The following is a 14,107-nucleotide window of genomic DNA, read 5'->3' on the forward strand; positions in this document are numbered from 1 at the left end:
TGTGGACCAATTTGGAAGCATTCATTCATTCAATCGTATTTATTGAGCTCTTACTATGTGCAGAGCACTGTACTAAGCGCTTGGAATGTACGGTTCGGCAACAGATAGAGACGATCCCTGCCCAGTGACGGGCTCCCGGTCTAAACGGGGAAGACAGACAGCAAAGCGAAACAGAACAAAACAAAAACAAGACAACATCATCAAGATAAATAGAAACAAGGGGATGTACACCTCATTAACAAAATAAATAGGGTAATAAATAATATATACAAATGAGCACAGTGCTGAGGGGAAGGAGGGAGGGAACAGTATGAACAGTAAGTTTTAGCATACATGTTCCCATACAGAAGCGGGAGGGAATCTTGCTTGTGCCCTCACCTTGGCTCAGAGTACTTTTTGTTTCCCATTTTTGGGCCCTCTCCGGGGATAGCTATGCCCCACTCCCTCAGAATTGCTGCCTTTTTTTCCCTTTGATAACATCAGCCTCGCTGCTGATTGAGCTGGGTGGCAAGAAATCCAGAAAGAGGCAATTCCAGGTGGAACCTGGGTTTGGCGGCATCACAGTGTCCATTATCAATCCTCACTGGCTTGCTTCTACAAAAGGCCCTGGCCTTCCTCAGTCATTTGATTCCCTCAAGCTGATGGCTCAGTGGCCCGGCACTTTAGGCAGCGAGGTTACATCCCTACCAGTCTCCCCCATCTGAATGATTTGGAATATTCTAGGACCTCCTTTCCCTGCCCACCTCCCAATCCCCCCCCCCCAAACTTGTTTGGATCATTCTAGGCAGGGCCTGATTTCTCTGCTTCCACCTCCTTCTCAAAAGAGGTAGAACTTTCCTGCTATTAGCGGAGAAATCAGCTCCAATCATCTTTCATTTCAGGTCTTGCTTAGAGGCGTCAGCCATGCAGATCTTCTGAAGGCGAAGGGGACAGCCTGCTGTGGTTTATAGATGGATGCTTCCATCATGACAGATGCTTAAGGTTTCCATGTGGATAGTTGCTCCGGCAAAGTCGAGAGCACCGAACAACTTCAGCCTCTGAGCATAAGTTCTCTATTGATCTGTATCAAGTTAGTCAGTTTTCCTAATTAGGAAAAATTCGGTCTCTGAATCAAGGGCCGATTCAAAAGAGGAAAGCCAATTTAAGGAGCTGGGAGGGGATCCCCAAAGTCATCGATGGCTTCCTCACAGTCAAGGTCAACGGGCTCTATACCGTCATAATCCTCTCAGCTCACCTGCCGGACTTCCATGCTCGCTTCATAGTAGACACGGAAGTTTGCACCCTGAAGCCCCGTTGCGGGTTTGCGATGGAATCTCCTCTAGCCTGTAAGCTCACAGTGGGCAGGGAATGTGTCGGCCAACTCCGTTGTACTCTCCCAAGCACTTAGTACAGTGCTAAATGCTCAATAGGTACCATTGATGATGATGACGATGAGTTTCCCATCAGGGATGACAGCGGAGCCTCAGTCCTGGGACTTCAGGGCTCGAAATCCACCTGAACGGTTGATTCTAGCGCTAGCGGTTTGTATCGCCGTCAGCCACATGCTCAACATCCCTGTCGGGCATGTTCCGCTGGGCCACAGAATGCAGTGAGGAAGAGGGCGGGCAGGAAGGCAGCACGCTGCCAAATGCCACGGAGGGCTCTGCTCACATTAGCCAGCTCCGGGTAGAACCGGGTCTCCCGATTCCTCGATGAGTTCTCTACCGCCCGGATCAACAGCCGACTCTCGAGCCAAGAGCAATTTCCTCTGGACAAAGTACAGAGATCCTGAATGCTACAGGTGATACATGACACCTCAGGGGGATGGTCAGCGGAAGATGGAGATGGGGTGCTGTATTTCATTCATTCATTCATTCCGTCGTATTTATCGAGCGCTCACTATGTGCAAAGCACCCTATTAAGCGCTTGGGAAAGTACGATACAGTAAACCCGAAGGAGTCAGCCGTGCTATCTTGAGACTTCTTAAGACTCTTCTGCTTCTATTTAAATGAGAAAGCAACTCAACACCGATTAATATTTCCCATTCTTTACTTTGTATGTGGCTTCTTCCTGATTTGATAAATTGATCAACACTTAACAATATTTGAGAAAGCCTCAAATCCAAAATCTCCACGTGCCTATAGTAGGCCCGCTCTATTCTATTCATTCATTCAATCAATCGTTTTAGTGTTTACCGAGTGCAGAACTCTCTATTAAGCTCTTGATAAAGCGCCTATTATTGGTTCCCAAATCTGGAATAGCCCAAAGTTTAGGAAGATTCTGGGATCTGGAGGTCATGTTAATGGTAACCTCCATCTGACTGTTTCCACTGTAGTGTCCAGTAAGTTCCAACAAACTTGTTCATTCTGACAACGGTCTTAAAAGCCACAGAATGTCCAAAGTGACAGGTAGAGCAGATTATAAAAAAGATACGACTGTAGGATGAGGTTTGTAGATTTCCCTCATTTTGGGGTTTGTTTTTATTTTACAAGTAGAACTCCAACTGCTGCTGATTATGAAATAATGCAAGACAGAGCTGAGGTAATGCACTGCCAGACAGCTACATAGCAGCAATTGCTCACATTGCATACTCTAACATGCAGTTAGGGAATTGGTGAGCTGCACAACAGAATATTAAAAGAAAATGGCTTTCTTTTGCTTCCAAGAAGGCATAATTCCATGTCTTGGGTAACTGAAAACCCTCTACTATCCCCATGTAGGAAAGGAGATTTGGCACAGTGAACATTGTCAAAAGCAACAATAAGCCTTCTGGTTGACATGTAACTATTCTCTACTTAGGAGAAACTGAACAGGGATAGGCTCTGGGGTGAAACTAATCATTCTCAGACAGCTAAAAAGCAAGCAAGAAATCACAGCCGATTTTCTAGGCACGGTAGTCTGACCAGTCGGAGAATCTGGTCCGGCGGTATCCAACTGGCGGTCTGACCTAGAGACCTGGCTGCCAAAATCCTCATCTCGTCTCCTTTTTGGAATAAGCGTGGCCTTCTGAGTCCCAGCCTGGTCGGTTTAAATTCCATTCTCTCCCACCTTGCCGTTGCCACAAGGAGTAAATAGGGTTGCGTTGGCCTGGTCGCGGAGAGACCAGTGGCCGAAAGCTCACCTCCTCCAGGAGGCCTTCCCAGACTGAGCCCCCCCCCCCCTTTACTCTACTCCTCCTCCCCTCCCCATCGCCCCTACTTCCTCCCTCTGCTCTACCCCCCTCCCAGCTCCACAGCACTCGCGTATATATGTACGTATTTCTATTTACTTTATTAATGATGCGCCTCTATAATTCTATTTATTTACACTGACGCTATTGATGCCTGTCTACTTGTTTGGTTTGGTGGTCTGTCTCCCCGCTCCTAGACTGTGAACCCGTTGTCGGGTAGGGATTGTCTCTATTTGTTGCCCAATTGTACTTTCCAAGCGCTTAGTACGGTGCTCTGCCCACAGTAAGCGCTCAGTAAATACGATTGATTGAATGAATGCGTTCCCGTCAAGGGGAAAGATGTTGGTTATTATTAGGATGCTATATTATGTTCATCTCTCACCTTCACTCTATCTCCTCCTGCCAAGACTGTTAATTGACTGTGAAACCCGCACAGAGTACCTCCAGTTTTTCTCTCCGATCCATCAAGAGGGTTTATGGACGCTCCACCAAGCACAGGGCACTGTACTAACCCGTAAGCTCCTTGTGAGCAGGGACTGCATCTAGCGATTCTGCTGTTCTGAACTTTCCGTAGCGCTTAGGAGAGTGCTCTGCACACGGTACGTGCTCGACGAATACCACTGATTAATAAGCACTTAGGAGAGTACTACAGAGGTGGTAGCCGGGATCCGTTCCCTCAAGGAGCTTACGTTCTCGCCGGTGGCAAACTTGGGGTCTTGAGAAGAAAAGTCCCGTTTTCCAAAATGATCCCTGTTGAAGTTCTCGGGTCAGGCCCAGCCTTCTTCTGATGCCGCCCCATCCGGACACCTGGAAGCGGCATGACCTCGTGGAGAGAGCCCGGGGCTGAGAGTAAGAAGGATGTGGGTTCTAACGCCGACTCTGCCACTTGTCCGCTGTGTGACCTTGGGCGAGTCCCTTCACTTTTCTGTGCCTCAGTTTCCTCATCTGTAAAATGACAAATAAGACCGTGAGCCCCACGTGGGACAGGATTGGGTCCACCGTGATTGGTTTGTAGCCATCCCAGCACTTAGAACAGTGCCTGCCACATAGTATGTGCTTAACAAATTGCATAATTTTTATCGGAGAAGCAGCGTGGCTCTGTGGAAAGAGCACGGGCTTTGGAGTCAGAGGTCATGGGTTCGAATCCCGACTCTGGACTGTGGGCAAGTCACTTCTCCGTGCCTCAGTTCCCTCATCTGTAAAATGGGGATTAAGACTGTGAGCCCCATGCGGGACAACCTGTTTCCCCTGTGTCTACCCCAGCGCTTAGAACAGTGCTCTGCGCATAGTAAGCGCTTAACAGATACCAACATTATTATTGTTATTATTATTAATTCCATTTTCAACCTATTCGAGGGATGCTTAAGCAGTGGACATCTAAGGCTCAATCCTCATTACAGTAGCTAGATGGAAAAGATACGGGTCGTAAAACCCAGGGAACCTCTCAAAGATCGTGAACTCCCTGACCGATAGGGAATGTGCCATTTCCCACTTGTGTGTCCTCTCCCAGTGCTTAGTACGGTACTCTGCACACAGTATGCACTTAAATACGGTTACTTCTGGATCAGGTCCCCTCTCGGGATCACACCTGGAGAGTTTCCAGGACTCTCCCAGTCTCGACTACGGGAGGGAGAATCAAGCAGAGGCAGACCCACTCCATTCCTAGCTTGGCCAGTGGCTAGCGAGTGGAAAACGATCTGCTACGAAGTCAAAACTCATCTGTGCTGGGCGGCAGCGGCATGGGGGAGAGTCGAGGATGGAGACTCAAGTTGAGGGGGTGGAAGGAGGCAGTGGTAAACCACTTCCGTATTTTTACCGAGAAAACTCTACGGATGCACTACCAGAACGATTGCAGATGGAGAGTGGGGAGTTCTGGGAGACCCGTTCATGGAATCGCTATGGGTCGGGGATGAAACGGCAGGGACCGTCTCTATCTGTTGCCGACTTGTTCATTCCAAGCGCTTAGTACAGTGCTCTGCACAGAGTAAGCGCTCAATAAATACTACTGAATGAATGAATGACTCAACTGCATAAGACAAGACTTGATCGGGGTCAGCGACCTGTTTGTGCAGGAGAGCCAAACAGAGTGAAAGCTTCGAGCATTTGGTGCCCAAAGAACCGATCTTACAATTTAAGCATCCATCTAAGCATGGGTAGAATCAAAATAGAGCCAAATCACGGGCCCCATACTTAACTCTTATCCACGGCGGCGCGGAAAGAACCGGTAGCAGAGGAAATATCCGTAAGAACGGGTTAGGGAAATTGAACCAGGTTCGGCAAGGGATTTTCCTAGAGTTCACACTTAGCTGTTCCCCCCGCCCCAACAGTAACCTTCCGCGTTACGGAGGAGGGCGTCTGTCATCAGTTGAATCGTAGAGCCGCAGAGGCGTACGTAGGTAAGGAGGAAAGGAATTTAGAAAGTCTTAGACGAGCTCGCTCAATGCCTTTTGGCTTTGGTGTCCAGACAGGGAGGCGTCTGAAGCTGTTGCCTCCGTTAGGCGGCTCGGTCGGGGATTAGAGATCAGTCAGCAAGGGGCGTTCTCTGGCTGGGCCGAGAGCTCCGTCCATACCACCCAGGATGTGGCTCTTTGTGGGCAGAAAGCCCAAGGGGATGGGCCCCAAGTTCAGCGGACGTTTTCCGACTGTGCTGCGACTCACTGTTCGAGCAGACGTTTCAACGGGTGTCATTTTCTGAGGAGCATCACCGTCGAATTGGTGATATCCTTTTGCAGGGTGGGACGGAGCAGAAGCGGCGTGGCTCGGTGGAAAGAGCACGGGCTTGGGACTCAGAGGTCGTGGGTTCTAATCCTTGCTCTGCCACTTAGCTGTGTGACTTTGGGCGAGTCACGTAACTTCTCTGTGCCTCAGTTACCTCATCTGTGGAATGGGGATTAAGACCGTGAGCCCCACGTGGGACAGTCTGATTGCGTTGTATCTACCCCGGCGCTTAGAACAGTGCTTGGCACGGAGTAAGTGCTTAACAAATACCAAAATTTTTATTATTATCATTACAAAGGGCAGGGGTGAGACGGTGTGTTGGGCGAATGAGAACTTGGTCCGGGAAGGCCTCCACACAAGACACTCAGCCCCCTGTACTTTCCGGCCTGTCAGGAAGTGGGACCTAAAGGGAGACAAGAATTAGTACTGTGGCACAAGGGATCCCATGTTTGTGATCCATCTGGTTCCCTGGCCATGATGGATACAACATACACTGCCTTATCCCCTCCCATCTATGCCCACTGTTTCACTTTTTTTATTGTTGTTTTTAAGTAGTATTTGTTAAGTGCTTACTATGTGCTGACTGTTTTAGGCCCTGGAGAGATACAAAGTAGGTTGGATACAGTCCCTGTCCCACGTGGGGCTCACGGACTTAACCCCCATTTTACAGATGAGGTAACTGAGACCCGGAGAAGCCAAGTGACTTGCCCAAGATCACGCAGCAGACAAGTGGCAGATTGGAGATTAGAACCCACGTCCCGACTCTGGGGCCCGTGCTTTATCCCCTAGGCCACGCTGCTTCTCTGCCTGGCCCACTGGGCCAGATAAGAATAATGGTAATGAGGGGGTTAGTTAAGAGCTTACTATGCCACCCTGACTTGCTCCTTCATTCCCCACCTGCTCAGCCCCACAGCCCGGGCTTGGAAGTCAGAGGTCATGGGTTCTAATCCCGATTCCCTCACGTATCAGCTGTGTGACTTTGGGCAAGTCGCTTGACTTCTCTGTGCCTCAGTTCCTCATCTGTAAAATGGGGATTAAGGCTGTGAGCCCCACGTAGCTTAGTACAGTGCTCTGCACATAGTAAGCGCTCAATAAATACTATTGAATGAATGAATGAACGTAGGACAACCTGATTACCTTGTATCTACCCCAGCGCTTAGAGCAGTGCTTGGCACATAGTCAGCGCTTAACAAATACCAACATTATTATTATTACGTATCTGTAATTTATTTATTCATATTAAGGCCCGTCTCCCCCTCTAAACTGCAAAGTCACTGCGGGCAGGGAATGTGTCTGTTATGTCGTACTCTCCCAAGAGCTAAGTACTGTGCTCTGCACAAAGTAAGCGCTCAATAAGTGTGAGTATCGATGGATGTGGCAGGCACTGTGATGAACTCTGGGGTAGATCTGCTTCTCAGATCCATCCTGGAAGCCAGACACGGGACCCAGCTGCCAGCTACAGACAAGGCAGCGAATAACATGGCAACCAAGGACAGGATGTGTGGGGAGACACGGTGGGAGACCAGCTGGAAGACTCCTCTTCTAATAATAATTGTGGGATATGGTAAGCGCTTACTACGTGCCAGGCGCTGTACTAAACGCTGGAGTGGTTACAAGCAAATTAAGCTGGACACAGTTCCTGTCACACATAGGGCATTCACTCTTAATCCCCATTTTACAGATGAGGTAACTGAGGCCCAGAGAAGTGAAGTGACTTGCCCAAGGTCACGCAGCAGACAAGCGGCAAATCCGGGATTAGAACCCGCGACCAGGTTTTATTGTCCTCTCCCAAGCGCTTAGTACAGTATTCTCCACACAGTTACCACTCAGGAAATTCCACTGAAGTGATGGGAAGCAGCGTGGCTCAGTGGAAAGAGCCCAGGCTTGGGAGTCAGAGGTCATGGGTTCTAATCCCGGCTCCGCCACTTGTCAGCTGTGTGACTGTGGGCAAGTCACTTCACTTCTCTGTGCCTCAGTTACCTCATCTGGAAAATGGGTCGTAAGACTGTGATCCCCACGTGGGACAACCTGATCACTTTGTATCCCCCCCCCCCCCCAGAGCTTAGAATGGTGCTTTGCACGTAGTAACCGCTTAATAAATGCCATTATTATTCATTGAGTCAAGTATAAATTTTGTCCCTGGATGAATTACTTTTAATGTCTGTTTCTTCCGATACAACTTTGGAAGCCAATCGGGGGTTGGGGGAACCCCACACAAATTTGTCTGATATTTGACTGCTTTGGCTGCCCTAGAAGGGGTCTGTCCCTTTCCTTAGCAGGTCTGGGACCGGGAAACGCAGTGACCGTGATCTCATGGTTGTTTTGCATGGGTGTCGCTCAGTGCTAAACTGTGTCATCTAGGTGAAATACAAATACAATCCCTGCCCACAACAAGTTTGCCTGAAAATTGGGGACCGACAAGGAAGAGGAAAAAGGAAAGGAATAGTGACATTACTTCAGCCTTAAATGAAGTTAGAGAAAGGTGATATGAGCAGCTTAAACAGGGAAGGGACAGGCAGGGGAGGGTGATATGTTGAAATTCTCTTTGCTGGAAAAAGTAAGGACGGTACTGTAAGTCGGGAAAATATTTTCCCGGGCAGGCAACGGTCCTCCCGTGAGCCCATCCGCAGCAGCGTTATAGCTGTTCCCAGGAGCAGCGTCTCCTCAGCCTCATCTCCCTGGTAATTAGGCAGTTTTATGTACAAAATGATTTATAACAAGCATCCCTACATCACTCTGACCTTTCTCCCGATTACCTGGAGTGTGGTATTTTGGGAAGTGAACTTATCTTGCAGAGTGACGCCGCCGGGCTCCGAACAACCGCGGATGAGAAGGGGCCTGTGAACCTCCACGATTCCTGCACCTCCCCTTTTAGTAGCTTCGCAGCGCCGGACCCCTCGTTCGGAGTCCCCGCTTCAGTTGCGCAGCCCGGGAGACCCCAATCTTTTCGTCTGCCCTCTACCTTCCCGCGGTGGGATTTGGGATGGTGGGTGATAGGGGACTGTTTACGCTGCCGTAGATTTGGCGGTTTTTGTTTCGTGTTATGGTTTTTGTTAAGCGCTCACTATGTGCCAGACCCCGTACCGAGCACCGGGGTGGCTACAAGCTAATCGGTTTGGTCATAGTTCATGTCCGTTATGGGGCTCACGGTCCCCATTTACACCTCAGAGAAACGAAGTGACTTGCCCAAGGTCACACAGCGGGCAGATGGTGGAGCCGGGATGAGAACCCAGTTCCTTCTGACTCCCGGGCCCGGGCTCCAGCCGCTAGGCCACACTGCTTCTCCCTCCCTTCTAGACTGCGAGCTCGTTGCGGGCAGGGATCGGTCGCTGTTTATTGTCGTATTGTTCTTTCCAAGCTTTTAGTATAGCACACAGTAAGCGCTTAATAAATACAACAGAAGGAATGAATGAACTGCACAGATGAGATAAACTGAGGCACAGAGAAAAGAAGCGACTTGCCCAAGGTCGCACAACCATTTAGCCCCAAGCCTTGACCGGGGGTTTCCTTGAAAGTCAGCAGATGGAAAAGCGAAAGTTTCCTCTTCTTCTGCTGAGACCCATGGACAAATACCTGGAGGGGTTGGCAGCTTGTTCTGTCGGTTTCTTGGGCTTCCACATCCAGCATGCGACCTCTTGGCTTCACAGGGTTCCCTCGAATGACGATTGCTTACTTAAGAAGCGACGTGGCCTAGTGGAAACATCCCAGAAGTGGGAGTCAGGAGACCCGAGTTTAAATCCTGGCTCCATCGTTTGCCTGCCCTGTGAACTTGGCCAACTTGACTTCTCTGGGCCTCAGTTTCCTCATCTGTAAAATGGAGATGAAGTACAGGTTTTCCCTCCTACTTAGACTGGGAGTTCCTGTGGGACAGGAACTGTGTCTGATCCCACTATGTTGTGATCATATCGCATCTGCCTCAGGGCTCAGTACAGTGCCAGGCACATAGTAAGCACTTTATAAATACCACTATTATAGTACTTGGCACATAGTAAGCGCTTAATAATAATGATAATAATAATAATGTTGGTATCTGTTACTGTGTGCAGAGCACTGTTCTAAGCGCTGGGGTAGATAAAGGGTAACCAGGTTGTCCCATGTGAGGCTCACAATCTTAATCCCCATTTGACAGATGAGGACTCCCAAGCCCGTATTCTTTCCACTGAGCCATGCTGCTTCCCATTAACAAATACCATAATTATTATTATTACAATTGGTCTGCAAGGTTAAGTGCTTTAAAATCTCTAGAATAATAATAATAATAATAATGTTGGTATCTGTTAAGCGCTTACTATGTGCCGAGCACTGTTCTAAGCGCTGGGGTAGACACAGGGGAATCAGGTCGTCCCACGTGCGGCTCACGGTCTTAATCCCCATTTTACAGATGAGGGAACTGAGGCACCGAGAAGTGAAGTGACTTGCCCACAGTCACACAGCTGACAAGTGGCCGAGCCGGGATTCGAACCCGTGACCTCTCACTCCAAAGCCCGTGCTCTTTCCGCCGAGCCACATGATAACAATAATAATAATAATAATAATAATGATAGTTTTAGCCATACCCTAAAGGAGCCCGTACTAGATCTTTTGGGTAGTTCAATCGGTTGTTTTTATTGTGTGCTTACAGTGTGCAGAGCACCGTACTAATTACTCCCAGACTAAGCCGCCCATTTCCTCAGCTCCCCCTGCCCCCCCCATCACCCTGCCCCACTCCCTTTGCTTTACCCCTCTCCCCACCCCCCCAGCACTTGTACATATATGCACATATCTATCATTCTATTTATTTATATCGATGCTACTGACGCCTGTTTGCTTCTTTTGACGTCCGACTCCCCCCTTCTGGACTGTGAGCCCGTTGTGGGCAGGGATCGTCTCTCTTTGTTGCTGAACTGTACTTGCCAAGGGCTTAGTACAGTGCTCTGCACACAGTAAGCGCTCGATAAATATGACTGAATGAACGAATGAATAAACGAACTACTTGGGAGACTACAATGCAACAGAGTTGGAAGACACGTTCCCTGCCCACAGTGAGCTAAAACAGTCTAGAGGAAGCAGAACCCACAAAATCCCTATTGCCCCATCCAACAAAAGACATCTTGTCACATGGTGATTAAAATGGGGATTAAGACTGTAAGCCCTATGAGGGACAGGGACTGTGTCCAACCCGTTTACCTTGTAACTACCCCAGCGTTTAGAACAGTGACTGACACATAGTAAGCATTTAACAAATAGCATTAAGGAGTTCATATTCCGAAGTGGCTCTACTTAACAGTGAAACTTTTACATTGCTGGGTGTTTTGCCCCTCTTCAATCAACTGATCAATTCGTCACTGTCATTTATTGAGTGCCTACTGTGTGCAGAAAACTGTGATAATAATAAATAATAATGATAATAATGGTATTTGCTAAGTGCTTACTATATAATAATAATAATGTTGGCATTTGTTAAGCACATAAGTCTATGTGCAGAGCACTGTTCTAAGCGCTGGGGTAGACACGAGGGAATCAGGTTGTCCCCCGTGGGGCTCACAGTCTTAATCCCCATTTTACAGATGAGGTAACTGAGGCACAGAGAAGTGAAGTGACTTGCCCACAGTCACACAGCCGACAAGTGGCAGAGCCGGGCTTCGAACCCATGACCTCGGTGCCAGGCACTGTACTAAACGCTGGGGGGGATACAAGCAAATCGGGTTGGACGCAGTCTCTGCCCCATCTGGGGCTCACGGAATCGATTTCCATTTTATAGATGAGGTAACTGAGGTGCCGAGAAGTAAAGCGACCCAGCGGGCAAGCGGCAGAGCCGGAATTAGAACTCATGACTTTCTGACTCCCTGGCTTGTGCTGCATCCACTGCACCACGAGAGTGTGACACAACAGAGTTGGTAGACATGTTTCCCGGTTACAGTGAGCTTATAGTCTAGGGGGTCATTTTCCTTGAGAGACGTGGGCCAAAGGCAGACAACGTAGGGGAAAGAGAAATCCCCCAACGACTCAGAGAAGGCTCGGTGGAGGGTAGGTAGAACGTAGCTGGGAAGATTGTTTAGCTTCCGTTGAAAAACACCACCAGAAATACTGGATGTTGGGAGAATGTAGGAAGTTAGGGGGGCTTGGGTTCCGATCTAACGAGTCTCTTCATGAGCAGTTCAGGTGCAGTTTTTTTTATTTCATTTTTTAAATGGCATTTGTTAAATGCTCACTATATGTCAGGCACTGTACTGAGCACTGGGGTAGATACAAGGTATTCAGGTTGTCTGCAGTCCATGTCCCACATGGGGCTCACATTCTTAATCCCCATTTTACTGATGAAGTAACTGAGGCACAGTGAAGTTAAGTGACTTTCCCAAGGTCACATAGCAGACAAGTGGCAGAGCCGGGTTTAGTTCTAATATGAGAAAAAAGGAAGGGTTCGAGTCCCTGATTTTAAATCATGAAATGTTATTATTATTATTGTGGTATCTGTTAAGCACTTACCGTGTGTCATAGACTGTTGTAAGAACAGAAGTAGTTATAAGTTAATCAGCTTGGACAAGTCCCTGTTACGCTTGCAGCCTAAATAAGAGGGAGAACAGGGACTTAATCCCCGTTTTACAGCTGAGAAAACTGAGGCACAGAGAAGTGAAGTGACTCACCCCAAACCACACGGCAAACAACCGGAGAAGCTGGAATTAGAACCCAGGTCCTCTGACTCCCAAGCCCGCCTCCTCTCTCCACTAAACCACACCGCTTCACATAGCGGCTGCCGGTTCGACTGAGGTGAGGGGTCAAGGCACTTTGGAAGTGTCCCGTGAATCCAGTCTGAGGAGGGGGTTGGGAGAAGGAGAGGGCTCCACGGACTGAATTCCCGGTCCCCACCTTAACCCTACGTCCGGTGGAAAGGACACCAGCCTAAGAGTCAGGAAAGCTGGATTCTAGTCGCGGCTCCGCCACTCACCTGCTATGTGTCCTCGGTTTCCTCATCTGTAAAATGGGGATTCAATACCTGTTCATCTTCCCACTTAGCCTGTGAGTCCCATGTGGAATGGAGTCTTTGTCTGACCTGCTTATCTTGTATCTACTCCAGAGTCTAGGACCTTGCTGAGCACATAGTAAGCGCTTAACAGATAATAATCATGAGAGTTATTAAGCACTGTGTGTTGAGCACTGTTCTAAGCGCTGGGGTAGTTACAACTTAATCAGGTTGGACATAGTCTCTGTCCCCCATGGGGCTTGCAGATAAGTAGGAGGGAGTATGATTTAATCAGTTGCCACATACAGTAACTGAGGCACAGAGAAGTGATTTGCCCAAGGTCACGTAGCAGATATGATATTAAAAGATCCATCCGGTGAGTTTCTGTGTGTTAAACACTGTTCAAAGTGCTGGGGTGAGAACCACTTAATCACGTTGGACGTAGTCCCTGTCCCTCATGGGGTTCCCAGTCTAAGTAGGAGGGAGTAGGATTTGATTAGACTGGAAGCCCGTCAAAGGGCAGGGACCGTCTCTCTCCGTTACCGATTTGTCCATTCCAAGCGCTTAGTACAGTGCTCTGCACATAGTAAGCGCTCAATAAGTACTATAGAATGAATCTGATCCCCGTTCTAAGGTTGAGGTAACTGAGGAACAGAGAAATGTCTTGTCCAAGGTCACACACTAGATATGATATTAAGGGATCAGCCAGGTAAGTTCTGTAAGCCCCTCAGAGTGAAGTGTGTAAGCATCCTCATTCTAGTTCTTTACCGAAATGTACAGTACATTTAGCACAGCGCACAGACCTCATCACCGTCAACTGCTCTGCGCGCAGTAAATGCCCACTAAATACGATGGATCGGCTAATATTTCCCGAGCACCTACTGTATGCGCGGTCCCGGTGGAAAGGCTGCGAAAGCGTACGGTTGCATATTCTAATGATATTCAGCTCTAGAAGAACCGTAGGGCTCACCGCCGCCAGAAAGACTCCTTTTAAACAAGATATGTAACAAGTAGTATTTGAAAGTCAATTACCGCAAGGATACCACTGCAGAATAAAAGGAACTCACTGTGGAAAATTAGAAAGCTAGGCAGAACGCTCTTTAGTCGCAATTAACTACATTTTCATGTCTTGTAGCCGCCGAACCTAGAGTGTCATTTGAAGCAGAAAACTCTCAGCTTGGCAGTAGCACTTCACTTGGTTGCTCTTTGTGTCACCAATTATACAATAACGGTAATCACCGGATCGAGTGTTCGATAGAGAAATGCCCTTTCCCCACCCCCGGGGCCTTTAGCTTGGCAGT

General features: G+C 48.4%; 1 non-coding gene across 1 annotated transcript; it reads left to right on the forward strand.

Annotated features, from left to right (window-relative positions):
* Positions 1–4,718: 4,718 nt before the first annotated feature.
* On the forward strand, positions 4,719–4,856 carry LOC114817384. Its single transcript, XR_003765240.1, has one exon. It is a non-coding gene; the product is annotated as a small nucleolar RNA SNORA7 (small nucleolar RNA).
* The last annotated feature ends 9,251 nt before the right edge of the window (positions 4,857–14,107 follow it).

This window comes from Ornithorhynchus anatinus, chromosome 1 (genome assembly GCF_004115215.2).
Source record: "Ornithorhynchus anatinus isolate Pmale09 chromosome 1, mOrnAna1.pri.v4, whole genome shotgun sequence".
Lineage (NCBI taxonomy): Eukaryota > Metazoa > Chordata > Mammalia > Monotremata > Ornithorhynchidae > Ornithorhynchus > Ornithorhynchus anatinus.